General features: G+C 44.3%; 1 protein-coding gene across 1 annotated transcript in view; it reads left to right on the top strand.

Moving 5' to 3' along the window:
* The window catches only part of CSGALNACT1 (chondroitin sulfate N-acetylgalactosaminyltransferase 1), a 319,616-nt gene that overhangs the window by 1,057 nt on the left and 304,459 nt on the right, over positions 1–14,100 (top strand). The window lies entirely within an intron of this gene.

The raw sequence follows: 14,100 nt of genomic DNA, 5'->3' as shown, positions 1-14,100 counted from the left end.
AGGAAGTGTTTTTGCGAGGTCAGCGGAGGGAAGCTGTTGGAGGGCATGGTCTGGGGGTACCCGGGTTTGCCTGGCGCGGGGAGGAGGAAGGCTGTACAAAGAGATGGCGAAGTTGTTGTTTCCGCGACACTTCCTGCACCTGCACTACCGTCAGTGATTTTTGAAGTTATCTTTTCATCAATGAGCAAAGAAAGATGTTGGGAGAGGAAACGATTTTAACAGAACTGTGCGGGCTGAAACAGTGAGCCGTGGGAAACACTAATAAACGACAGAGCGGCTATTTCGCAAACCCCGCTTTTATTCTGATTTCAAAGCCTCAGAGTACTTTTAACTTAAATGTCATTAGATGGGGCTAGATGATAAAGATAATTAACTGTTCTTTCACCTCTCTTTACTAGAAATTTAAATGTAAGTCTACTAGATTTCTTGGATTTTGTTAACAGTGCTCATACAAGAAAGTCATAATTATCTTAATGTTACTTGTAACAATGAGCGTCAATGAGCCCTGTGCGGTGCTGTCATGTTGCTAATTGGGAGGAGAAAAGTCTCTCCACTGTGAACGGAGTAAAGCGAACGCGAAAGCCCGAGTCACAACAAGGGGCCTGAGAACGTGTAGTCGTGCAGAATAGGGTATGGGGGTTTGTGCTGTGTACCCAGAGAATGGCAGCGCCCTGACAGCAAGGGTGGGCCATGCCCACTGTGGGAACCCAGCAGCTGTCTCGTGATATAGTTCCTCTACGTCGAACTGCCTTGCTGTGTGTACTCCAGATTACACAGTGCGGTTCATTGCTGTGCCCCACGTCTCCTACGTCAGTTTGCACACTGCGTCGATGGGGCTCAAAGCAAAGAGCCATCCCAGGTACCTGGGTTCCAGGCGGCCTCTCCCATGTGTTAACTGTGTGAGCAAGTGGAAGTTACTTCTTTCCTGGTCTTGCTTTCCCGCGCGCTGTGACGCTCGTCACATTCCTCACCTGGAGGGCACCTGAGGCAGGACCAAACGACATTCAGGAGCCCAGTCCTGTGTCTGGAGCCCCATAGCAACTTTGTCAGCGTCGCCTCTTGTCTTTTGCCTTCCTTTATTTGTGGGCATCCCCAACTTTGGCCTATTTCAACCTTTTTTTTTACATTTAAAATTCATCCTTCTTTGCAATCAATCTTGCTTGTCATTTATTTATCCAATTATGATTTGTTGAAGAACCTCAGATGCTGCCCCGGGTAGGCATTTGACAATGAGGAGCCGAGGCTTTGAGGTTGGGGTGGGCGATACTTGGGCTTTTCCTGTGGATAAGGATCTGTCATGGGGTCCTATGATGATAAATTGTATGTCCCGGTCTTCATCTCGCCTGAGCTCTGTCCTCCGTGTGATGTTATTACACCGAAAGAAGTTCAGGGGCGCTCTGTGAGGGTGTTCGTCTCTCCGTGCCCAGCTCAGGGCCTGGCAGTGTGTTGGGCTTAATAAATATTTGTTGCTTTGAAATACAGAATGCAATGGAGTTATTCTTCAGGTCCCATTTTTCTTCTTCTTCTTTTTTTTTAATATTCCTGATGAAAGAACCTTGGGATTCTAAATGATAGCCCTACTATATTTCAGGGCTAATAGAGGTTATTAAAGAAGCAAACTCAGGTAGGCTTTATTACCTATTGATTTTGCCCTTGTGATGAAGCAGTCTTATAAAATGGATCAAGCCAAGTTGGAGCGATGGCCTCACCACTAGGGGCCTCCTCTGCCTCGTGTATCACCCCAGGCTGCCATTTACTGCCGTTATTCTGTTCTTTAAGGCAGTGAAGGAATTTACTTCCTGGGTTCTCGACATGGAATACTTTATTAGAAAAGAGCAACCTTGTGTGAAAAGCATTACCAAAGGTCTAAAAATAAATGAAAGCGGCCTTAAATGACAGATGAGGCACCCTTTTGGAATAGCTTTCTACTTAAAGGCTTAAAGTAGATTGAAGAATTGGGTTTTTTACTTTGCACATCCTGATATTCAAATATATGATTAAAAAACTTTCTAAAAATCAAATATGGGATTTTGATCTAGTGTTTTCTAACTTTTTTGTGTGCCTTTCACGGAGCTTATTTTTATTTTTTCTATTTTAGAGAAAGGGGAATGGAGGGAGAAAGAGAGGGAGAGAAACATCAATTGGTTGCCTCTTGTACCTGGGGACTAAACCCACAACCAGGAATCGAACCGGCGACCTTTCGCTTTGAGGGACAATGCCCAGCAAAGCCATCCTGGTCAGCGTGCTTCTTTTTCTGTTTTAGAATGGCTTTGTTTCCTGACAGGTGCCCGTAGCACTAACAACAATATGAATTTTATTGTAGAGAAACAGGAATTTTATCTGGTCAGTGAAAACTCCCAGTATCTCTTCTTTATCTAAATGTGGGCCACATTAAACTCCACCTTTAAGAAACTGTTTTACACTCCAAGATGCAAAAAAAAAACCCCTCTTTTTAATTTTAATTTGTTTTTTTCTTCAAAGAATTTTTATTTAATTCTTGTTCAAGTACAGTTTTCTGTCTTATATTCCCAGCCCTGCCCGCCCCCCGCCCAGTGCTCCCCACCTCCCTCCCATTTCCACCCCCCACCCTTAGTTATTGTCCATGTGTCCTTTACACTTGTTCATGTGAGTCCATCCCCTTTTCCCCTATGATTCTGTCCCCCTTCCCTCTTTTTAATTTTAATTTGAACAAGGTTAGTCAGGCTTGAGACTATGGAACAACTTGAAGGTGTGTTGGTGTTTTTATTTGTCAGCTGTAACTTGCTGTTTGGTGGGAAAAGTACCGACAATATATGCAAGCAGACATTATTACTGCAAATACTGTGATACTGTTGGCATGTGAGTGAGAGAATACTATCTATTTCCAGGTTTTCAGTGAATTTAATTCCAGTGCCACACCGAACACTGTGAATCTCTAACGTAAAATTAACAGCAGTGAGAGAAGCGTTCGGGGCATCGAGGGCCGTAATCTCGCCGAGGGCCTTCTTCTGTCAGCAGACGGACCGCCTCTGAGTTCAGAACCTGATCCCGCCTCCAGTTCTGGTTTCCACGTGGTGGGATCTTAAACCAGGGCAGTCTGATTGTTGCTGTTTCTCTACCCCGGTCTAGATCAGTACTCTTTAGGGAACTGGGTGAGAGGAGTCACTTTTGTGTGAAGGTCGCAGATAACTTTTATCACTTCCCTCTAATTAAGCTCACTTTGGGGGATTATTTTTAGGATTTTTAGCATAGGGAAGATTATACAGATCCCGTTTGCATGAAGTAATGCTTCTCTAGAACTGAAAACGTATTGCTTTCGTCCTCAGACATCGACTAGCGAAGGCTGTGGCATCTCCCTGCTTCTCTCTTCTTCCCAGAAAGAAGCCGAGTCCAAGCCAAAAGGAGATGTATCAAGCTGTGTGCAGAACAGGGCGTTTCCGTATGGACGAGAGCCCTCCAGCTGACCAAGGTTGTGGATGCCCTCGGTGGCTGGGGATGAACAGGTCTTTTACATACACAGGAGTCATTTTTAGGGACCTGCACTTGGGAGGTGTGTCCTGGACTGTCTGTTCACTACAACTGGCAGTGAAATGTTGACCCTCTTACTTAGTGAAAATATCACTGTGCTGCACAAGTAATTTTTGTTGTTGTTTTTAGATAATGCAAAATATAACATTTGGTTATCCCGGCGTCATGTCTGATACTTTGTTTTATTTTCATCCGCAGGGACATTTGAGTTGATGGAGGAAAAGGGAAGCAGGAAGCAAGGTGGAGGTGGACAGGAATTGTGTATTTGTACTGAACAGGAGGGCCTGCTAATTTTTGGGTTCTCAAAGCATTTAGGTACATACTGTGAAGCTTAATAATAGGTGTTGTTTACTGGTGACTTTGGGATTACTCATCTACTCTCGTAATGAAATTATAGTCACGTGCCACGTGAGATTTTGATCAATGACAGACCGAATATATGATGGTGGTTCTTTAAGATTGTAATGGAGCTGAAGAATTCCTATTGCCTAGTGGTATCTAGCTGTAGTAACATCCTCGTGTAACTCATTACTCATGTGTTTGTGATGATGCTGGTGTAAACAAACCTGCTGGGCTGCCAGTCGTGTAAAGGTATAGAGATGTGCCTACAGTAGTATGCTCTACCATCGAGGTTTGTGTTAGAGCGCTCTGTGATGTTCGCACAATGACAGAATCTCCTAATGACAATTTCTCATACTGTATCCCCATCGTTAAGTGGTACATGATTGTCCTAAAATGATGTTCTTCCGCTTAGGTCCTAGGTACTCTCAGAAGTGACTTTCTACTTCTGTCTTCCATTTGTAAGAAACTTGTTGAAGTTAATGCATCAGTTCCCATGGAAACAGGGCACTGCTGGCCCACAAAGTGCCCTTCGTGGTGGACTGTCCTGTGTCAGGGTGCGTGGTGTGGTAAGCAGCGCGTGGACTGGACTCCAGTCCCACTCACTTCCCACTGGGCACTCTCGTGTGGCATGGTCTGCACAACCTGTGTGATGCTCTTGTCCGCAAAAGTGGTTAGAACAGTGCTTGGCACATAGTGAGAAGGGTATCACTGCCTGCCATCATCATCATCGTCATTAGTGGTGGCATTGCTTTCAGGGTGGCTATTTCTAGTAACCACAGTAACCTAGACCAGAGGGTTCCGGTGAATTTAGGGCCTTTAATAATGTTTACAAAGCAAGTGACTCATTTCAGGTTTCTTGTTGCACTTCCACTGCAGTTCTTTTTCTCTCCACGTGGTAGAAGTGGCCAACGCCTGTGGAGCGATTACCCACCTGGCACCCGCTCTGCCCAGTGTGGGCCGCGAGTTACTCATTTAGTCCGTACAGCCAGGGTAGGAAGTGGCATTGTTACTGTGTGCATTTTACAGATGGGAAAGCCCAGGTTGGGAGAGGTGAGTTACTTGCCCAAGGTCAGCTCGTAAGCAGTGGACCTTGAGTCTCTGGCCGCCTGGCTCCAGCACTGGGGCTCATAAGCTCTGTGCTGTCTTTTCCAGCACAGATCCTCGTTAAACGGGCAGCCCAGAAACGCTGTAGAGTTCTAAGGGTTAACAAAACATGAAGACATCGATTTTCCTTAGAATATTGTATTTGTATCCATTTCTGGGCATGATAGAGCGAGATGACAAGTGAGTTTTTATCAGTGGGTCTGCTTCAGCACTTTTTATTTATAGTTTTTTATATGTAGCTTTTCCTAGTAGCTCAAAATACAATACAATGTAGTACAACTTATTTACATACAACATTTAACTTCTTATCAAGGCACTTTGCAGGCGAGTTACAAGCAGAATATATGAATAAAATCAGGTGGGTTGCAGAATATTAAGGTATGAAGGCTGGAATCAACCATTTATGCATTCACTTAACAAATACAGGGTGGGGCAAATGTAGGTTTACAGTTGTTTGAATGGAAAATGGTACAATAATTAATAGTAACACAAGAATAAATTCTGTGTTTTGCACACTCACAACCATAAACCTACTTTTGCCCACCCTGTATTTATTACTTGCCCCCTATATGAAGGCACTTGGCTAGACACTTCAGAGATGTCAAAGATGAGGAAGACTGTGGTAGACAGGAAGGCATTCACGCCTTTGGAGCTGGGCAGTCCTGGAGTTTGAACCCCGGCTCTACCACTGTCCAACTGGGAGTCCTGGTTCCTGTCTCCCATCATCTTGAGACTTAGTGTCCTCATGTGCCTAAAGGAGATGGTCATACCTTAAGGCTGTTGCAAGAATCGAATGAGATGCCTAGGAAAGCTCCAGGCTGCCAGAAGTAGGAGGTGGTGGTGCCTTTCCTGTTCTTCCTTCTTGTCTGTGTCTTTGTACTTGCTCCCTTCATCCCTTTCCCCCTCTTGCTCCCACACTTATGGGGTGGTAGAGATAAAGATATCTAAAATCCATGCTAGACTGTGATGAATTCATTTAAAACGTTACTTTCTAATCCTTCCTCTTGGGACTGTGACAGAACTGGAGTGGTGCGGAGTGAGCTGGTGCCAGGGTAGGGTTCCCATCTCACTGGGCTGTTACCCAGGCTGGCCAGAAGCAGAGGAATTCCAGGAGGCAATGGCATCTTGGAGGCCAAGACAGGTGCCTGGGGTGACAAATAAGGTTTGGGTCCAAGGGGTGATGGTGAGGCTATTCGGGGAAGTGGCCAAGAACTCAGAAGCCAGAAACAGAAGGTTGAAGTGGGTCAAACGGACAGGGTTTGGGATGTAGGTGGAGAGCAGGGTGAGAATATGAGCAGCTTATTCTTGAGGGCATGAGGTGGGGCTCAGTGGCTCAGGTGTGCAGCTCCAGGCAGGGTGGGCTCTGCTGAAGGTTAAGAAGAGGTCTGCATCCCCCAGGGGGTGCTTGCTGTGTGCTTCTAGCTTCCTAGTCTCCTGCTGCAGGGTTTTGCCAAAAGCAATGCATCCTTTCTCAGCAAGGAGCTGAGTCAAAATTATTAGCTCTTGCCAGTTCTCACTCCAGATCTTCAAGGGGTAATTGGTGTCAGGAAAATAAACCTTTTTAATTTTTTTCCAGTTGGAGATTTGGTTAAATACACAGTGAGGTAGAGAGCCAGCTCCAAGGGGCTCCTGCAGGGGGTCCTGCTGGCATTTCTGTAGAGCGGGCTGGGTTGTGAGATCAGAAGATGTTTTTAGAGAGATGTTTCTGGTGGTTTTGCGATAATGAGCTGCCTCGTTTGGTGTCCAGGGTGGATGCCGTGGGTGGTAGGGAGGGAATGAGGGTTTTACCAAATCATTACAGTTCAGGACTGTCTGCCTCAGCCAGGGAGCAGGGTACCTTGACTCATTGTTTACTGTGCCTTAGCATATAGGCACACACCAGCCATTCTGTGAATAAGCAAACGGAACCTGCCCAGGTGCAAGAGAAGGTTGATTCAGGGTTTTGTAAAAAACGCAGAAAATTCGAAAAACGGTCTTGAATTGGGAATAGTTTAAAGCAAGTTACTGTAATTTTCAACAGCCCATTTTATAGACTTAATAGAGTGCCTGAAAGTGAAATGAGCAAACAAATGTGAAGAAAACAACACAAAGATAGCTTTGTAGGAGGAGGCATAGCCCTTGAAATGAAACCCAAGTTAGTTCGGATGGTTTGGGGGAAGAACAGCAGAACGACTGCATGCCAAGCGCTGTAAAGAGTGAGAAAATAGGGGAACCAAATGAGGAAGCACCTGGCTGTGAGTGGGCTTGTGTTCACTTCACTGGGCCAGTTCACCCAGTTTCACAACTTCCCTCTCTCTTAACTGTGATCTCAGACGAGTTGCTTACCATATTTTGCTGTGTATAATGCCCACTTATTTTGCTCAAATTTTTGTGGGAAAAATAAGACGCACATTATACATAGGTAGTACCTGAAACACCTAGTATCTCTGTTCTTGTGTTTTGGAATTATTTGATACAGAACATTTCTTGTACTATAATATATATTCAAAAATAAATGCTAAAATTTCTTTATTATACAAAAAGCAAGTATCTAAATATAAATAAATAAATAATTGAGTTAAAACATTAAAACAAAAGATTTTTTCCCTGAAACTTTGGGCCCAAAACTTGGGTGTGCATTATATACAAGAGTGCATTATACACCGTAAAATACGGTAACTCTTGAGATCTCAGTTTTCTCATCTGTAAAACGAGGGCCATAGTGCCTATCTTAATGGGCAGCTTGCTGATGGATGTAGAGAACGTACATCAACTGTTTAGCACATGGCACAGGAAGGAAGCGTGGAAGAGAACACAGGGGCCCAGGTACATTGGGAAGACTAGGAGGACCGGTCTCTATTTGTTGGATCTGGACCTTAACTCTTCTAATTCTGTTCTTGGATGGTTTTTTAATGGCTTAAGTTCTAGATGATTATAATAAAATGTGTCTTGAACATCCGCTGTGTACATGTCACTTGAGAAGGTCCCTTGGTTTGGAAACGAACTCAGAAAAACCACCCTTGGTATCCTTACGTAGCTTCCAGTCTCGGACTGAGGGGGCAGTGAGGCAGTGAGTGGGGCTTGATGTTAGAGAATGAATTCCTAATGCCCCCTGGCTACTTTAATTAGCTGTCCAAAGGATAGTAGCTGTTCTTTTATTTGTCATTCGCTCTATATACAAATGGAGAGGAAATAAATACTTCTTCTTGGGCTTCCATAGACATAAGTAACTCAAAATACCCAGGGTATTTTTGGATATATTATTTACGTAGAAATAAGATTGATGTAAGTATGTTTGCAGCTGCGTAAGGGGGAAAGAAGGGAGGAGACTCGTGTTTCGGGCAGATATTTCTTTGCATGTACCTATGACCTGCGAGCTCTGGTTTCTATCTAAAGTATGTTCTTTGGTGGGCAGGTTCCTTTTGCTTTTTTTCACCAAACTCATGGCCTTTAGGTTTCTGGGGCCCATAGATTTCTGGCCCTGAATAACAGGAGAGAGCTGAGTTTGAGGGTTTTTTATTTTTAATATCTCCTCCAGGTGGAGGTGTAGACAATTGCTAGAGAAGGTGACTGGCTGACAGCAAAGCTGAATGAAGGATTCCAAAGCTGACTCAATCTGTGGCCATAAGTAAGTTCTTAAAGTAGGAATTAAATCATTTCGACTCAGGGGCCATTTGAATGCAAATAAATGAAATTTATGGACTGTGAATGAATTCATCAATCCAAATAGTGGCTGAAGCCAAAATCTGAATGTAAAATTCGTTACTTCGTTGGATCTGATTCAACATCTTGGGTCTTGGATTGTCTGAAAAGTGTTTTTTCTTTGTAGAGAATGTTTTATTCACTTAAGTAATTAAACATCCTGAGGATTTTTTCCATGAATACCTTGGGTACTCAGGAGAACTTATCCAGTTTTACTGGAATTACCTTTTCGTCTTCCTCTGAGAGTGAGTCTGGGTCAGAATGAGTCTGGGCTGAGGGTAGTGTGGACAGCAGAGGCCATAGGAACACCTCTGTAGACCCTGCAGGCGGAGAGGGTGACTTCAAGATCATGTTCTGATGGAAACAAGATAGGGGGGATGCAGGAACTGTAGGCTTCTTGGTGTCTCTCCCACTCAAGACCAACCGTGGAAATGATCTGCTCACTGACGACCAGGACTGTGATTTCTTTCCCATCTTCCCCAAATGGTGAGTTTTGTTGCTGACCAGTGGGTAGCCAGTGGGTGTTGGAACTTTTCACTGGGGTGGGGCAGGTGGGAGGTGGATGTGGGTCCTTTATAGAAAACCCTCTGGATGCCTGAGAAGGGGCGTGTTTTGCTTGTGATGGTCCAGCCTGGGGTGAAGGTGCATGCATTGGAGGCGCCAGCTTCTTTAAACTCCTTTCCCTGGTCCCCACAAGTGACTGTTTGATTATTTTGGGGGGCACATGTCACACAGGTGTGAAATGGACAAGTATTACTGCTACTGTTTATCACTTAGGAATGAGGGTCAGAGAATAAGTGGAGAAGCTTTGATAAAGCTGGCAGTGTTGACTTATTTTATTTATATAAATTAGAAATCTCTGAAAAGGCAATATTGTGCATTTGAAAGGGATACTTGGGTCCTGGAGGATTTGTAGATCCCACTAAGTAGTCTGGACAATGACTTGTTGGAATTGGAAGTAACAGGAGGACCTCTGGTTAGCAAGATTACATCAACAAAAACAATATTGTCTGAGATCATTAGGTCTAGCATTTGTCTTTTGCAGAAATGATAGCATGTTTGAGATCATTTTGATGGTCTTCATAATCAGTTATCTTCATGTTTTGCAAATGAACAGAAAGAAGCCCAGAGAGGTGAAGTGACTTAATTAAGAGGACCCAGCTACTTAGTGGAATGACATTGTTGGGGATGGAAGTCAGGTCCCGTGTGTTCCGTGCTGCTCTGGATGGGCCACATGGCGCCCTTAGTGCCATAGCCACGGGCAGGCCATTTCCAGTTCCCCTTCAGCGATGCCACCTACACAAACCTCTGCTCTCAGAATCTGCTGAGAAGGTGGTTATGAAGCTCCTACCATGTGGCTGGCACTGTGCTCAGTACTAGAGGAAAATACAGGAGTTTCTGACCTTAAGGAACTCACCGTAGAGTGGAATACAGAGTAGAATATATTACGGAGCTATGGCTTAATGACATGTGGAACATCTTCCCTGGGGATGGCAAGCTTTCGGTACCTACTTCAAGGCCAAGGGGATTTTATTTCCTGTTGATTTTAGAATATCAGAAATGGAAACAATGGCAATAAGCTTTATGAATCGAATCAACTCTAAATGATCTCAGCTTCATCTGTAAACACACGGCTAGTAAATTAAACCTTGAAATCCTTTGTTCTCTGAACTTCAAAACCATGATCGATTCTGGAAATACTTGGTAAGAATAGTTTTGGAGGAGTTTGGTTAGGGACACAAGTCAAAAATGTTTGTGCCCGAGGAGAGAGAAGATTCACATCTTACCCGGGTATCATTAGATACAGTTATCATTGCAGCTTGAATACTTGGCTTTCCGATGAAAAGGAGGCCCATCTTTTCTCCTGGGAACACATACACAAATGGCAGAGGTTAGGGGAAAAGAATCTGTGCGCTAAACACTATTTGCAGCACTTTATTTGTGGAATTGAAAACAGAACCCGTACAAAAATCCTCGAAGAACTGAGATTCAGGTAGATGGAGCACCCGAGCTCCTTCAGATGACCACGACAGGGCCAGCATTTCAACACAGGTCCGTTCGCCATTGAGGCCCCTACTCCCATGACTGCCATGGCACCTCCATAGGTACCCCTGTAACCACACACTTCATGGCGACGGGCATTGTGGTTGCTTTTACGTCATGCTGGACAAGACCGGGCACTCCAAGAGCATCGGGACCCCGGTTTACACATTTTAATGTGTTCCACGGAGTGCGGTAGGCATGGTGGTAGTGTGCAGGCACAGTAGGTTCTCAGGGAATATGTGTGGGATGAATGAATGCAGCAACTTCATAGTCAGCGGGGTTGGGAGGAGACTGTTCACAAATGTGCAGATTGCCTTCTGGGTCCCCATCTTGAGTGTCATTCTGACCCTGGAGAAACTGAACAGATAACCTACCCTTAGAAATCTCCTTTGCTATAACTTTTAGTTCATAAGGAAGCCTGTTTTTATATTCATTTATACTGTCTTCTTTGTTTTCTTGAAAGATACCTATAAACAAATTATGTATTCATATTCTTTGGCAGCCTAGGTGGATTTGATAGAGTCAGGAAGGCTTCCAACACATTAAGTGTTCTTGAAGGTAATAAAAAGGAGGGTGAATTATCTAACTGAACGGATTATAGGTGGCGTTGGACATCTTGAGTCACTGGGCTTTTGACAGCAGCACAAATGGTTCAGAAAAGACAGCTCTGAGAAGCAGTGACGATGGTCTCTTGGAACCCAGTTATTTTGTCAAGTCTGTGGTGTGACTGTAGCTGTGGCCTGCTGAGCAGGACGACAGGCCTACATGATGAGCGGGGTGTCTGGGTTGAAGTGGCAATTTGAAGGTATGTGGCTGCTGTTCACAGCTGGAGCCTGTGAGGTCTCACATCTAATGCCTATACCTTTCCCGTAGCCATCTGTCTCTCTCTTTAATAAGCACTATTCCTTATCAGGCCTGATTTGTGTACATTGATTACACCATTATACTTGTTAAATATTAACGCGTTTTCCCCCTTGCGTGAAGTCTAATTAGGCAAAGTGTTCTGTGCAAGCCTGGCATTATCATTCAGAATCATAGCCCTGTCATTACCTGTGACATACCTCGGCCTCCCGGGTCATTTATCTACCCCCACCCCTGTCCCCTCTCCGAGTCCAGTGCATCCAACGCAGGGCATGAAAGTTGGATGAAGCAATCGGCACTGCTGGGCCATTAAGAAGGGTCGTGCTGCAGAGGTTATGAGACCTTTGAAAAAGGATGCTGAAATTTGTTTTCTGTAGTTTGCATTTTTTCATGAACCAGGGTACTGAATAGAGATATCTGAGAAAATTAATTTTACTAGATTAAATAATTTTAAAACAGCTCTAAAGGATAGAAATGCAAGTTGTAATGATGTTTAGAAGAAAAAAACAATCAGTAGGAGGTGGCATTTTATAAATGCTCTTGATAAAAAGAGTAATTTTAGATATAAGACCACTGTCACCCGAAAGTCCAGGTGGTGGTTCATTCTTACTTTTTCCACTTCTTCTCTCAGTCTAATTCAAAAGTTTATTTGCATCATTGACTTCATAGCAAGCATTTTGTTAGTACAGGGCCAAAGAAAGTAAGATTATGCATGCACAGACCAGGACAGATACACACACGTGTGTGCACAGGCACACGTGTGCCTCTTTGGAGCTCCAGCCAGGAATGCTCATCACTTTGCAGATTATGAATCATTTTAGCACCTCGGATAAGCTATCTAGCATCGCTTCAAGACAGCCACTGTGATGGATGTTGTCCTTTTTTGGAGTGTTCACAGTACTTTCTCATCTATTATTTACATTGCTAAAAAACCTGCAGTGTGCTGTGAGCACATACAAACACACAGGCACACACATGTGCACACATTGATTGACATGAACCAGATGAGGAGTAAGCCCAGTGGATTGCTTATTATCCTCAGGGAGAAAAGCTTTAAAGCCGTAAGTTTCATGTAACATATGGTTATCAGGCCAATACGATTTTTCCTCTCAGTGGTCCCAGCAGCAGCTCCGGTTGGGGGGTTTGAAAGTGCCTGTGTCCCTTCAGAGCTGCAAATAGCAACAGCATTGCTTTCTACTTATGCATTGTGGAAAGCAGTGCATCTCTTTAGAGTGAGCTATTTTGAGTTGCTTTTGAATATGATCAAATCAAAATGAGCTCTGGCTCTGAATTAAAACATGGATATAAAGATCAAAGAATGGAAGAGAACTTACAGATAATCTGGTCTAATTTTTCTGCTTCTCAAAATGGGGAAACTGCTGAAGCTCAAAGAGCCAAGGGGCTCAGTCAAGTTCACTGGGTGTCAGCAGCAGGAATGGAACTGGAGCTCTGTGCATTCGCTGCACTTGGCCTTCAGGTCGCTGGCAGCCCTTGGCAGGTGATGATGTTTGGACCAGTTCCCATTCGCGGGCCCTTCACAGGTAGAGTAGACCTTAGTTTGCGCAGGTTAGAAAGGTTCTGAAGGGAGGTTGTTCCTTTACAACCTGCTGAAGACAGAGTTGATATAATCTGAATCTATCTGGGGTTCCAGAAGAGTTTATATTTTATATTTGTGGATTGGCATATTGCTAGAAACTGAGAACTCAGAGTCTGGGGCCTGTCTCTGAGAATTGTCACTCAGTAGGGTGTCAGGCAGGATGGCCGACAGCTGTCCTGGGAGTATTGAAGGTTAGGTTGGTTGCTGTTGGCCCCGACCAAGGCTCAGCTGGGGAGAGTCCAGTCTCTGTTTTGAAGGCCCAGAGTCTGGCTTTCCTCAGCCTGCAGTGGTCGCCATCAGGCCTTGAGTAAGCCATTGAACCAACATGTCCCAAGGTCAAGGAGGACTCCAAAGGCACAGGTGTTAATTTACCTTGACAAATAACTGTGGTGGTGGTGAATAACAAGCATGATGGTTAAGCACATGGCATCTGCAGCCCATGGAATCTAGGCAGCTTGCTTTACTGCTCAAATAAACTGGAAATAATAGCAAATGTTTGTCTCGCACTATGTGACAGCTTCTGTCTCAGTGCTTTAGGGACAGTAACTCATCGAGTCTTCCCAACAACCCTGTCAGACAGGTATTGATTACCATCATTCCACCTCACCGATGGGGAAGCCGAGGCCCAACGAGGCTCAGGGTTATACAGCTACTAAGGGCGAGAGCCCTTATCATTGGAATCCCGGCCGTCTGCTGCTCTTTATCACTTTCCCATGCTGCCTTTCAGTGGGGTTCAGATTATTGTGAGGAGCAAGTGGGATAAGCATGCAAGAAATATTAGTTGTCATTGTTAATGGTAATAAAGCTAACATTGCCTTCACAACAACAATAAAACCAACATAATCAGCAGCTCCTTGCCCCACAGACAAGCGCCGTAGAAGCCAGATCATAATCAGCAAGTTGGGTCGGCAATTATAAAAGTAATGCAGAGAGACTCAGAAGACTTCATAAAACGCCCCTACTGT

The sequence above is a fragment of the Sturnira hondurensis genome, unplaced genomic scaffold (genome assembly GCF_014824575.4).
Source record: "Sturnira hondurensis isolate 20B ecotype Veracruz unplaced genomic scaffold, ASM1482457v3 Scaffold0003681, whole genome shotgun sequence".
In the NCBI taxonomy this organism is placed as follows: domain Eukaryota; kingdom Metazoa; phylum Chordata; class Mammalia; order Chiroptera; family Phyllostomidae; genus Sturnira; species Sturnira hondurensis.
This window is presented reverse-complemented; position numbering and strand designations above follow the sequence as displayed.